The sequence below is a fragment of the Trachypithecus francoisi genome, unplaced genomic scaffold (genome assembly GCF_009764315.1).
Source record: "Trachypithecus francoisi isolate TF-2019V2 unplaced genomic scaffold, Tfra_2.0 Lachesis_group20, whole genome shotgun sequence".
NCBI lineage: Eukaryota > Metazoa > Chordata > Mammalia > Primates > Cercopithecidae > Trachypithecus > Trachypithecus francoisi.
The window spans coordinates 39,613,456-39,627,733 of record NW_022681466.1 but is presented as its reverse complement, the minus strand read 5'-3'; the positions used below and the strand labels follow the sequence as shown (position 1 = coordinate 39,627,733).

The 14,278-nt window shown below is 47.4% G+C and overlaps 1 protein-coding gene across 3 annotated transcripts in view; it reads left to right on the top strand.

Moving 5' to 3' along the window:
* PITPNC1 (phosphatidylinositol transfer protein cytoplasmic 1) overlaps window positions 1-14,278 on the top strand; it is a 327,211-nt gene that overhangs the window by 86,967 nt on the left and 225,966 nt on the right. The window lies entirely within an intron of this gene.

Here is a 14,278-nt window from a genome sequence, read left to right as displayed (position 1 = left end):
AACCTGGGAGGCAGAGGTTGCAGTGAGCAGAGATCACGCCACTGCACTCCAGCCTGGGCGACAGAGTGAGATTCCATCTCAAAGAAAAAAAAAAAAGATATTTCATGTGTTCATATAAGCAGAGAAATAAGTATAGACTGCGTTATGTTCCTTTGCTTCCCAGTGTTCCTTGGTAGCTGGATTATTCATCTAACTGAGATGTAAGATCTTTTGAGCTTCTAACATAATAGTTATTCATAAAGACATTTAGGCTGATGGCTTTCTCAGAACGTCCTGCTGTTCATGATGGACTTCATCTATATTTCAACGAATTTCTAAGTGGAGGAAACAGAACATTTTTCCTTTGATTAATTCATTGGTTTTTCAGTCCTCAAGGACCCATAGGCTGGCGAACTCTAAGAGGAAGTCACAAAAGGAAGAACGGTAAATTGGAATTGGAACCTTGGAACTCGCCCCGTAAAAATCTTTCAACACTGTCCTGAATTCAACATCTGAAATACGGTGAACCGGGAGAAGATTGATGGAAGCTAATTTAAAAAGCTAATTTAAAATTGCACCAAAAAAGCACAGCATTGTGAATTTAATAAAGTTCATAGGATGTTTTGGACCACGATTTTACAACTCTCTCACTTTGTTTTTTTTGAGACGGAGTCTCACTCTGTCACCCAGGCTGGAGTGCAGTGGCGCAATCTCCTCTCACCGCAACCTCTGCCTCCCTGGTCCGAGCAATTCTCCTGCCTCAACCTCCTGAGTAGCTGGGACTACAGGCGTGTGCCACCAGGCCCGGCTGATTTTTGTATTTGTAGTAGAGATGGGGTTTCACTATGTTGGCCAGGCAGGTCTCAAACTCCTGACCTCAGGTGATCCACCCACCCTGGTCTCCCAAAATGCTGGAATTACAGGCGTGAGCCACCACACCCGGCCATAACTCTCTCACTTTTAATTGACTTTGCCCCAGAATCAAGCACTTGGACTAGCAAATGATGGCTGGTTAGATCACAGAGGTGTGTGTTGCATTGTGTCTGTTCACTGTGAAATCGGGATTTTAAGAGTGTATGCTGTTGAACACACACCTGTCTTTGAGTGGTCGGTCCCCAGGGGCCACCCCTAAGGTGGAGATTTGGGGAGGTGATCGTGGGAAGCCCCAGGGCGAGCAGAGGAAAAAGAGAAAGGGGAGGAAGGGAAGGTGCTAGAATGTGTGTTGGGAGAGGGTTTCCTTAAGAGCCAGTGCAGAGGAAAGTCTTGAAATGCACTAAGGAAATACAGTCTGTGCCGTGATGGTAGCGCCAATGTGAAATCCCATAAGCAGCTGCTTGAAAAAGACTTGGTGGCAGACATAACTCTTTTTGCCTTGTAAGTGTTCCGGGAGATTTCACATGCCGATGTTGAATTGTTCCCAACTTGGGTTCAGGGTGCCCAGGAACTAGCAAAATCATCTTTTTGTGGTAGGATCTTTGTAGGAGCCAGGGGCTGTCACCCAGGAACAGCACAGCCCCTGCACTGGATAGCCTTTCTCTAACCTGTATAAGGTGGAACAGGGAAACGAGCCTCCTCTCTGGTGTTTGGGGCTTCAGCTGGGCTGGGTTCTGAGTCCTCTATGCCTAGTTCCCCTTGGGAAGCACTGGAGAACTTGAACTGGAAATTCTCTTCCTAGGATCAACCAAATACTCCCAAAGCTTCATGGAAGCTTAGCTCCTTGTGTCTTTTGTCAGCTTCCCTAGAAGTCAAGGGATTCTCATGGAGATGGTATATGGGGTGGGGGCTAGAGGGCTGGGAGGATGGCAGGGCAGGGGTAAATCTAAACTTCAGGTGTCTTGAGGAGTCCGACTTGCATCACAGAGCTGGTTTTCCCCCATCAGGCAAGGTCGGTCTTTATTTATTTATTTATTTATTTATTTATTTATTTTAGAGACAGCGTCTCCCTCTGTCACCCAGTCTGGAGTGCAGTGGTGCCATCATAGTTCACTGCAGCCTTGAACTTCTGGGCTCCAGCGATCCCCCTACCTTTGTCTCCTGAGTAGCTGGGACTACAGGCACACGCCTAAATGCCTAACTAATTTTTAAAGTTTCTGTAGAGATGGTGGGGGGTGGGGGGGCATCTCACAGTGTTGCCCAGGCTGGTCTCGAACTCCTGGCCTCAACTGATCCTCCTGTCTTGACCTCCCAAAGCACTGGAATTTACAGGTGTGAGCCACTGGGCTGGCCAAAGTCAGCCTTTTGTACCCCCTCAGTGTCAGCCATTGATTGGTTGTGGGCCGCCCACAGGTGGAGAGGTTCCCATTTGTTCAAATGCAATTTACAAACAAGGGGGCAGATGGGGCCCATTAGCAGCCGAAACTCACAGCAGCCAGTGCCCAGTAAAGGTTTCATGCAGGGCCTTCCCACACAACCCAAAACAGCAAAGAGAAAGGGCCAGGTGTTGACTTTTTTCTAACTCATCCCTTTTAACACAGTAAGTTCAGCAGTGCTCTAAGAGTCCCACTTCAAAGTAGCCCTCTTGCCCTCCGAATTCAGTGTTGTTGGCCCTTTCGCTTGAAAAACCCCCTCTTGGATACAGAGGAAATAGGAGTCAGATGTCTGCACCTTCTGCACCTGTGGCTTGAACAGGACCCTCTGGGGGTCGCAGGAGGAGTGCTTGGTGCTGGTGCTTGGCAGGAGGTGGGCTGGGAGATGATGGTGGCCTTGATTCTCTTTCAACTACTTCATTCCAGTGGTTGGAATACCTCAGTAGTGAGTATTAATTTTCTTCCCCCCTAAATCCAGCAAGGAATCTAGTTCCTTAAGAGAAGAATATGTTCCTGCTTTTAACAGAGCTTTGACTCTTTTTGCAAAATAATAACTGGGCATTCTTGTGTTAAGGACCATTTGTTTCCTTCACCTGCTTTTCTTCCCAATGTAGCTGAAAAGGACCCTGAGCCACTTAGGAGATTTTTGGTTTTTTTTTTTTTTGAGACAAATCTCACTGTGTCACCCAGGCTGGAGTGCAGAGTGACATGATCTTGGCTCACTGCAACCTCTGCCTCCCGGGTTCAACTGATTCTCCTGCCTCACTCAGCCTCCCGAGTAGCTGGCATTACAGGTGTGCACTACCATTCTTGGCTTTTTTGTGCTTGTGTATTTTTAATAAAGATGGGGTTTCACCATGTTGGCCAGGCTGGTCTCAAACTCCTGACCTCAGGTGATCCACCTGCCTTGGCCTCCCAATGTGCTGGGATTACAGGCGTGAGCCACTGTGCCTCACTGGAGACCTTTTTTTTCTGAACTAAAATTTCTTTTCAGATCCAAGTTTCAGGGAGGGTGGTGTGGACAGTGAGAGAGGTTTCATTTGTACCTTTTTCGTTTTTATTCTGATCCAGAGTGATTGGAGTATTGATGGATGTTGTCACAGGCTTTTGAAGTGGCCTTTCTTGGTGATTGAGTGGCTCTTGCAAAATTCTGAATTTCGGAACCAGGTATTGCTTTCTGGCTATACTAACATGTCCTTTTAGGAATCTAATGAGATCTGCTTTGCCTCTGCCCCAAACAGATTTGCTCTACAAGTTACTGTCAGTCAGGGCAAGCTCCAAGCTCTGTATCTAAAAAGCAAAGCCACCTGCCAGCCACAACCAGGTGCATGTTGCCTTTGGACCTTATGTCAAAATATCTTAATCATCTAAGAGTAAAACCCCCAAAGAGGTCAGCCTGATCTTGTAGAAAGCTGTCCTTGGGAAAATGATTAAATGTCAGTAAACAAGAGCATTTCAGAAACTGACATGGTCCCCAATGTTTGTGTTTAGAGCCTCCTAATGTGTCAGAATTGAGTTGGATACTTAAAATGTAATTGCATGTCTTGTATTTCATGCCACGCTCTCGGCGTGGTGCTGGGGCAGAGTGGGAAGCAGACCACAGGGCAGAGAGGGCCTCTTCTATTGTCCCGTGAGAGAGATGGATATTCACAAATAATCCTGCCCCTAATTAATTGCAGCTGGGATAACCATTATACAAGACTAGAGAGTGTGAAAAGGGGTGACTGTCTCTTGGTCTTGGTTGTCAGGCAATGCTATGGAAAGGCTATTGAGAGTCATAGAAGTGTCCAGTACAACCACCAGCTGACGACCATAGTTCAGGAGGAAGCAGGTGTGTCTGAGACATGGTGAGTTTCAGGCTCAGTTAAGGAGCTGGAGATAGCTGCCAGCTGTTAGCAACACTGGGGGCGTGCAGGAGCAGCATCAGGGACAGATTTGGGAGTCCCTTGGGGAAGCCATGGGGAAGCCACAGGAATGAACAGGTGGCTTTCTTTTCTTTTTTTTTTTTTTTGTGATGGAGTCTTGCTCTGTCGCCCAGGCTGGAGTGCAGTGGCGCGATCTCAGCTCACTGCAAGCTCCGCCTCCTGGGTTCTGGCCATTCTCCTGCCTCAGCCTCCTGAGTAGCTGGGACTACAGGCGCCCGCCACCATGTCCAGCTAAATTTTTTTGTATTTTTAGCAGAGATGGAGTTTCACCGTGTTAGCCAGGATGGTCTCGATCTCCTGACCTCGTGATCTGCTCACCTTGACCTCCCAAAGTGCTAGGATTACAGGTGTGAGCCACTGTGCCCGGCTACTTTCTTTTTTTTTTTTTGAGGCGGAGTCTTGCTGTCGCCCAGGCTGGAGTGCAGTGGCACTATCTCAGCTCACTGCAACCTCTGCCTCCCAGGTTCAAGCGATTCTCCTGCCTCAGCCTCCCAAGTAGCTGGGATTACAGGCACCTGTCACCATGCCCGGCTAATTTTTGTATTTTTAGTAGAGACGAGGTTTCGCCAGGTTGACCAGGCTGGTCTCGAACTCCTGACCTCAGGTGATTCGCCCACCTCGGCCTCCCAAAGTGTTGGGATTACAGGAGTGAGCCACTGCGCGTGGCCCAGGTGACTTTCTTGAGAGAGTATGGAGAGGGATCTGGGAGAATGTCTGGACCAAACGTTTTTTAAGGACCTGTCACCTACATGCAATAAGAACCATACTAATTGTAATAAGACCATTGTTTATATTTTGTTCTCCCATTACTGCAATTTTCCCAATCCCTGTAGTATCCCCAGGATGGCTCAGAAACTGGGTTCCTGCTGTAGTCACTGTGAGAACTTCCTTCCCAAGTATAGCCAAGCACCCGCCCCACTGCCGCGGCCTGTGCCAGCCTCCTCCTTCTCTGCACACATTGCATATCCCTGTGGTCTCCGTTTTGAGCTCAGAGTGTGGGCCTCCAACCATCAGCACCGTATCACTCCATAGCTTATTAGAAATGCAGAAGCTGCAGCCCCCGCCCAGCCTGCTGAATCAGGCTGTGTTTTAACAAGATCCCTAGGATCTGTCTGCCTGTTGACAAGTGAGAAGCACTGGTCTAGGTTACCTCCTCCTCAGCATCCCGAGCCTGGCCGGAGCCCCAACACACTCAGACCAGCAGCCCCAGGCTCCGGTGACAGCAGCTGTCAGACCCATGGGAGTTCAAGTGCGGGTCATCAGGGCCCTGCCGGCTACTCCACCTCTCTGAGTCCCTCAGCTTAGAGATTCCACTTGAGTGTGGACCCATGGAATTAGAGAATTGTTCCCCTCTGCTCTGGTGCCCTCTTTGCACTAATGTTTAGGGACCTAGAGAGGGCATCAGGAAATGAGACAGAACAAAAGCCACCAAGAGGAAGGAGGAAATTCAAGTGCCATAGCTACAGAGAGGCTCAGGAGGATAAAAACCAAGCAATAGGCCGGGCGCGGTGGCTCAAGCCTGTAATCCCAGCACTTTGGGAGGCCGAGACGGGCGGATCACGAGGTCAGGAGATCGAGACCATCCTGGCTAGCATGGTGAAACCCCGTCTCTACTAAAAATACAAAAACTAGCCGGGCGAGGTGGCGGGCGCCTGTAGTCCCAGCTACTTGGGAGGCTGAGGCAGGAGAATGGCGTAAACCCGGGAGGTGGAGCTTGCAGTGAGCTGAGATCCGGCCACTGCACTCCAGTCCGGGCGACAAAGCGAGACTCCGCCTCAAAAAAAAAAAAAAAAAAAAAAAAAAAAAAAAAAAAAAAAAAAACCAAGCAATAGCAGGGCCGAGAGATTTTTTAAAAATCAACTTTATTGTGATATATATGTATATATATGTGTATATATGTTTTATATATATGTATATATGTGTATATATGTTTTATATATGTATATATATGTGTATATATGTTTTATATATATATATATATATTTTTTTTTTTTCGAGACAGAGTCTTGTTTTGTCACCCAGACTGGAGTGCAGTGGTGCAATCTCAGCTCACTGTAACCTCCGCCTCCTGGGTTTAAGTGATTCGCCTGCCTCAGCCTCCCAAGTAGCCAGGATTACAGGCATGCAGCAACACACCCAGCTAATTTATGTATTTTTAGTAGAGGTGAGGTTTCACCATGTCGGCCATGGTTGTTCTCAAACTCCTGACCTCAAGTGATCTGCCCACCTTGGCCTCCCAAAGTGCTGGGATTACAGGCATGAACCACCACACCTGGCCATATTGTGATATAACTAACACAGAATAGAACTCACTTATTTTAAGGGTACAGCTTGATGAGTTTTAACACATGTATACACTGTAGTCATGTAACCACTGCCCCATCAAGATACAGAACATTTCATCACCCCTAGAACTTCCCTGGTGACTTTTTGCTGTCAATTTCTTCTCTCTACCCCCCACATTTCCTCACTCCTGTTCCTAACTAGCACTGATCTGCTTTTGCACTAAAATCTTGCCTTTCTTGAAGTTTCCTGTAGATGCAATCATATAGATGTAGTCTCTTGTGTCTCACTTCTTTTGCTCAACACAATGTTTTTGAAATTCATCCATATTATTGGATGTATCTATAGTTTGTTCCTTTTTATTGCATAGTAGCATTCCCCTGAGTGGATATACTGCAGTCTGTTTATTCATTTACTAGTTGATGGACATTTGGGTCATTTCCAGTTTTGGATGATTTTGAGTAAAGTTACAATGAACATTCACATACAAGTCCTTGTGTGGACCTGTGTCTTCATTTGAGATATTTTTTTCCTTTTAAACTTTTTATGTTATTAGGTTGGTGCAAAAGTAATTGCACCAATCTAAATCCTCCCTCTCTCTGGATTTGCAATTCTTCCATAAATCTAAAGTTAACTTTAGGGGGTATATGATGTCAACCTGATTTATTTAAAGTTGATTTTAGATTTACAGAAGAATTGCAAATCCAGAGAACCCCCCATAGTCTTCTTCATCCACCTTCCCCCAATGTTAATATCATACTAATTATGATACATTTATCAAAACTCAGAAATTAACATGGGCACAGTTGTATTAACTAAACTCCAGACTTCCTTCAGATTTCACCAGTTTTTCCACTAATGTCCTTTTTCTGTTCCAGTATTTAATCAGGATATAATGTTGTACTTAATTATTATATCATAATAGTCACTTTCAATCTATGTCCATTTCTCTGTCTTTCCTTGTTTTTTTGTGACTTTGACACTTATGAAGTGGGCTGGTCGAGTATTTTGTAGAATGTCCTTCAATCGGCCGGGCGCGGTGGCACACACCTGTAATCCCAGCACTTTGGGAGGCCGAGGCAGGTGGATCATGAGGTCACGAGATGGAGACCATCCTGGCTGACACAGTGAAACCCCGTCTCTACTAAAAATACAGAAAATTAGCCGGGCATGGTGGCGGGCGCCTGTACTCCCAGCTACTTGGGAGGCTGAGGCAGGAGAATGGCGTGAACCTGGGAGGTGGAGTTTGCAGTGAGCCGAGATCGTGCCACTGCACTCCAACCTGGGTGACAGAGCAAGACTCCGTCTCAAAAAAGAAAAGAAAGAGTCTGTGCATAAATCTCATGTTTTAAGAAAGTTTACAAATTTGTATCAGGCTGCATTCAAAGCTGTCCTGGGCCACATGTGGCCTGTGGGCCATGGGTTGGACAAGCTTGCAGTTTGTTCATTAGAAGTGAGTCACTAAATCTGATCGACACTCAGGGGAGGGAGATTAGGCCCCGCCTCCTAGAGGGAGGGGTATCAAAGAATTTGTGGGCATATACTAAAACCAGCACCATAATTAATGTATTTATGTATTTATTTATTTGTTTTGAGATGGAGTCTCTCTCTGTCGCCCAGGCTGGAGTGCAGTGGCGCGATCTCGGCTCACTGCAAGCTCTGCCTCCCGGGTTCATGCCAGTCTCCTGCCTCAGCCTCCCAAGTAGCTGGGACTACAGGCGCCCGCCACCACGCCCGGCTAATTTTTTGTATTTTTAGTAGAGATGGGGTTTAACCGTGTCAGCCAGGATGGTCTCGATCTCCTGACCTCAGGTGATCCACCTGCCTCGGCCTCCCAAAGTGCTGGGATTACAGGTATGAGCCATCACAGCTGGCCAATTAAAGTATTTTTATAATTTTAAAAATTATTCTTATTTTTAGAGATGGAGTCTCACTATGTTGCCCAGGCTGGTGTTGAACTCCTGGACTCAAGCGATCCACCCACCTTGGCCTCCCAGAGTGCTGGGATTACAGGTGTGAGCCACTGTACCTGGCCTGCTTTTTTTTTTTTTTTTTTAAGACGAATCTGGCTCTGTTGCCCAGGCTGGAGTGCAGTGATGCGATCTCGGCTCACTGCAAGCTCTGCCTTCTGGGTTCACGCCATTCTTTTTTTTTTTTTTTTGAGACGGAGTCTCGCTCTGTCGCCCAGGCTGGAGTGCAGTGGCCAGATCTCAGCTCACTGCAAGCTCCGCCTCCCGGGTTCATGCCATTCTCCTGCCTCAGCCTCCTGAGTAGCTGGGACTACAGGCGCCCACTACCTCGCCCGGCTAGTTTTTTGTATTTTTTAGTAGAGACGGGGTTTCACAGTGTTAGCCAGGATGGTCTCAATCTCCTGACCTCGTGATCCGCCCGTCTTGGCCTCCCAAAGTGCTGGGATTACAGGCTTGAGCCAGCGCGCCCGGCCTTGGGTTCACACCATTCTACTGCCTCAGCCTCCCGAGTAGCTGGGACTACAGGCGCCTGCCACTACACCCGGCTAATTTTTTTGTATTTTTAAAGTAGAAACAGAGTTTCACCGTGTTAGCCAGGATGGTCTCGATCTCTTGACCTCCTGATCTGCCCGCCTCGGCCTCCCAAAGTGCTGGGATTACAGGCATGAGCCACCTCGCCCAGCCCTGACCTGCTTTTTAATATTTTTTAGAGATGGGGTTTTGTTATGTTTCCCAGGCTGGCCTTGAACTCCTTGAGCTCACGTGATACTCATACCTCACCCTCCAGAGTAGCAGGCATTACAGGTGCATGCTGCCTCACCTGGCTAATAAATGTTTTTGGAGGGATGCGTTGAGCCTATGCAGGTATCCTGTTTCCCCTTAAAGTTTGCCCATGAACTTAACATTCCTCAGTGGACCCTACCTGCAGCTGTTATTACTGTGATGTTCTCCTGGTGATTTTCTATTCTCCCATGCCTTCTGCCTTTATTACATGGAATTCTTCTGTAAGGGAGGTTTGTTTCTTCTCCATGTATTTATTTATCCTGTCATTTATTTATATCAGTATGGACTCACAAGTATTTATTTTATTCTCTGGGTGAGAGATGTTTTTAAGATGGGGAAACGGCCTATTTTAAGTCAGCTTAACTGTGAGCCAGGTAGCGGGAGGTGTGGAAAGGAGGAGCATAGATGCCGGGGAGGAGTGGGCGGTGGATGGGCGAAGTTCCCAGGAAGGTCAGTGAGAAGGAGATCCAGAGGTGGGGCCTTGGCAAAAATGAGGGACACCCTGTTCTCACAAACGGGTAAGAAGAAAGTTTGGGAGGGTCGATTTCCATGTCAGAAGGGAGAAATTGAAGGAGTTCCCACTAACTGGTTTTTGTCTTCTCCGTCAAGATGTTTTCTGTGACGACAATGGGAAGTTGACTTTTGGAATTTTAATTGTCCTGGCCAAAATTCCTGGCCTCTAGAATAACGTTTCTCAACCTTGGCCCTGTGGACATTTGGAGCAGATAATTCATTGTTGTGGGAGCTGTCTTGTGCATTTCGGGCTGTGTCGCAGCTTCCATGGCCTCTACTCTCTAGATGCTTTAGTGCCCTCTCCCGTTCCCCCAGCAGTGACCACCCAAATGCCTCCAGGCAGTGTCAAATGTCCCCTGGGGAGCAAAATCGCCCCATGCTGAGAACCACGGATCTAAAATTAACACACACAATTCTGGCAATCTGCAGGATTCTTCTTTTTCTTTTTCTTTTTCTTTTTTTTTTGTCTCCTTCTGTTGCCAAGGCTGGAGTGCAGTGGTGTGATCCACAGCTCACTGCAGCCTTGACCTCCCAGGCTCAAACAATCCTCCCACCTCAGCCTCCTGAGAAGCTAGGACTGCAGGTGCACACCACCATGCCCAGCTGATTTTTTTTTTTTTTTTTTAAGAGAGGGGATCTCACTATTTGCTCAGGCTGGTCTCAAACTCTTGGGCTCAAGCAGTCCTCCTACCTCAGCCTCCCAAAGTGTTGGGATTATAGGCATGAGCCACTGCATCCAGCCCATGGGATTCTTGATCATTACTTTGAAAGACTAAGATGATGGCATTCGCTTATTAATTTTCTGCAGAAAGAGCTCAGCTGCTTTAGTGTGTACACTCAGTGTTGATGCTGTGGATAAGGGAGGGCCCTGTTTTCGTGCAAATAGCGGATGGTCCTTTTAGCACATAGCCCAGATGAATCAAGAGGAAATGGAGTTCTGGTTCGCAGAGGGTCTTTGGTTCTAAAAAGGGTTGCTGTGGTTCTAGCCTTCCTCGTGGTGGAGGGGTGTTTTGCTCTCTGTGTGGTTTCTGTGTGGGCCGTGGGAAACAACTTGGTTGTTGTGACAGTTGGGGACACGGCAGCTCTTCTCATAGGTTAATTTCTGAAAGCCCATTTGTTCTAAATCCAACATGACGCCTACCTAGCTGGGTACAACATTGGTTGTTGGTCAAGTTTCATAAAACAGCCTGGGGTGTTCGGGACTCTTGTTCCTTTACAATTCTCATTTGACTGCCCAAAGACACTTGCACTGGGGCCTAATTTTCTTTCACCTTCTATACGTTTTTAACAAGACACTGCCATTTCAAACATAGCGAATGTGACAGATGAAGGAACAAGGCCAAGGCAGAGGCTGCGACGACCTTGTACAGCCGCTGATGCCATCTGTTGGTGGCTGGCAGAACTGATGCCCTTTGCTGCGAGGGAGCTTTGTTTATTGCACAGAAAGTTGAAAGTTGGCAGCAGAGAACCTTGTTACCACCTGGGAGGGTAGGATTGGCAGGATTAGGGAGGACTGGAAGGGGAGGGAATGCGTGTTTGCTTTGTAGATTGTGTATCAGTAATCAGACGGTGCCAAGAATCCATAGCTGAAATAATTTTAGGAGAATTTTTCAAGATTCTGGCTAGGATGCCACTGGGATGTCCAATCCGTTTCTCAGTACACTGTCAGTTAAGGAATTGGGCTGTGGGAAGTTAACAGAACAACAGAGCGGTCTGTAACCTAAAAAGACCCAGTGTCTCCCACAGAGCTAGCATGCATCCTTATTTGTGGAATTTAATATTGAGGGAGAGTATTAACTCCTCACTCTAATCAAAGAAGCTAAGACAATATCATGCAAAACAACTATTATATTCTATCCTGGTTCAAAGTGCTTTCAAAGACGAAATTTGTCTTGATACCAATCCATTTATACCACATTTCTGATGACGAAACAGATTCCTAGAGACTAAATTTCTTTTTTTTGAGATGGAGTCTCACTCTGTCACCCAGGCTGGAGTGCAGTGGCGCGATCTCGGCTTACTGCAGCCTCCGCCCCATAGCCCCCCGACCCCCGGGTTCAAGCGATTCCCCTGCCTCAGCCTCCTGAGTAGCTTGGATTACAGGCATGCACCACCATGCCTGGCAAATTTTTGTATTTTTAGTGGAGATGGGATTTCCCCATGTTGGCCAGGCTGGTCTTGAACTCCTGACCTCAGGTAATTCACTCGCCTTGGCCTCCCAAAGTGCTAAGATTAAAAGCGTGAGCCACCACACCTAACCTAGAGACTAAATTTCTTAGGTCCATATGTCTGCTTGATAGCACGAGCTGGAATTAGTTCAGCCAGTGGGTTCTCAATTCTGGATGCATGTAGAATCACCTGGGAAACAAAAAAATCTTAGTGGTTGACTTCAGTCTCAGATATACAGATTCATTTTTTAAATTTTTGTTTATTTATTTATTTTTAGAGATGGGGTCTCACTGTGTTGCCCAGGCTGGTCTTGAATTCCTGGGCTCAAGCAATACTCCCACCTCCGCCTCCCAAAGTTCTGGGATTACAGGTGTGAGCCACTGTGCCTGACCAGATATATGGATTTAACTGGGCCCGGCCAGGGCTGGGTCCTGGGCTGTGATTCTAACCTGCTGCCTGGGGTTGAAGCGCTTCTCCTCGGGGTGTGGTCCATGAACCAGCCGGATCAGCATCACCTGGGAGCTTGTTAGAAATGCAGAATCTCAGGCCGGGCGCGGTGGCTCAAGCCTGTAATCCCAGCACTTTGGGAGGCCGAGACGGGCGGATCACGAGGTCAGGAGATCGAGACCATCCTGGCTAACACGGTGAAACCCCGTCTCTACTAAAAAATACAAAAAAAAAAAAAAAAAAAAAAAACTAGCCGGATGAGGTGGCGGGCGCCTGTAGTCCCAGCTACTCGGGAGGCTGAGGCAGAAGAATGGCGTAAACTCGGGAGGCGGAGCTTGCAGTAAGCTGAGATCCTGCCACTGTACTCTAGAGTGAGACTCTGTCTCCAAAAAAAAAAAAAAAAATGCAGAATCTGAGACCCCACCCGAGACCCTCTGAATCAGAACCTGCATTGCAAAAGGTTCTCAGATGATTCCCGTGCATGGCGAAGTTTGGAAACTCTGAGTGTTACTTTTGAGATCAGACATAAAGCGCTATCCACTGGTGTCTGGAGGATGTCTTATTTATTTATGAGAGAGGGTCTCTGTCACCCAGGGCTGGAGTGCAGTGGCATGATCACAGCTCACGGCAGCCTCTACCTCCTGGGTTCAGGGGACCCTCCTTTCTCAGCCTTCCAAGTACCTGAGACTATAGGTGTGTGCCAACAGACCCAGCTCTTTTTTTTTTTTTTTTTTTGAGACGGAGTTTCGCTCTTATTGCCCAGGCTAGAGTGCAATGGCACGATCTTCACTCACTGTAACCTCTGCCTTCCAGGTTCAAGCAATTCTCCTGCCTCAACCTCCTAAGTAGCTGGGATTATAGGCATGCACCACCACACCAGCTAGTTTTGTATTTTTATTAGAGATGGGCTTTCGCTATGTTGGTTAAACTGGTCTCGAACTCCTGACCTCAAGTGATCCACCCACCTCAGCCTCCCAAAGTGCTGGGATTACAGGCGTGTACCACCATGCCCAGCTTGCCCATCTCATTAAAAAAAATTTTTTTGTAGAGACAGGGTCTTGCTATGTTGCCCAGGCTGATCTTGAACTCCTGGCCTCAAGTGATCCTCCCACCTCGGCCCCCCAAAATACTGGGATTACAGATTACAGGCATGAGCCACCGCACCAGGCCTGTTTGATTTTTACCATTCAGACAGCACTCAAGGCCTAGGTTGAGTGACCTCCATCGAGGGCCCTGGGCTTCCCTCTATCCTGAGGGTTCCATGTGCCTCCAGGTTGAAGCCATTAGAGAGTCCAGAACTGCCCCCACCCCAGAAAAAATCTTGCTCGTGGCCAGATGAGTGTTCCACAGCCCTTAATTTCTGGGTGTGTCATAATGTAGTCACCAAATCAGGCCTGTGGGCTGCCTCTGGGTCCTTCCTGTTGAGAGTGATGGCATGTCACTGCTGGCTTCCCTGAGGGTGAGAGGTTCAACTTGTTTAGTTCGGCCCCTGCGGTTCTCTCACACTACCTCTAGCTCACAGACTCTGCTCGTATTGGAAAACTGGGAGGCAGTGCCTTTTTCTCTTTTTTCCTTTCTGAAATAGAAGGTACTCAGTCAATGTTGGATTTGGAATATTGGAATGAAATGAAGGCTGTGTGGGCCTCTGGGCAGCCTTTGGTGTTAGAAACAGGCTTCATCCCTGCTGACTTGAGTTTCAGTTGAGGAGCTCCTATCTGGGCAGCACTCTTCACCAGCAAAGGCCGTCCGTTGTCTTTTGAAAAGAGATCTTTTTTAGTTCATTTCTTAAAATCCAGTGCTATATGAGAGCCAGTCTGATCTTTTCTAAATCTGTACTTTCATTTTGGGTAGCGCCTAAAAGAGACACAGCAGTCCCTGTTCAACCTCTTTTCGGGAAACCGAG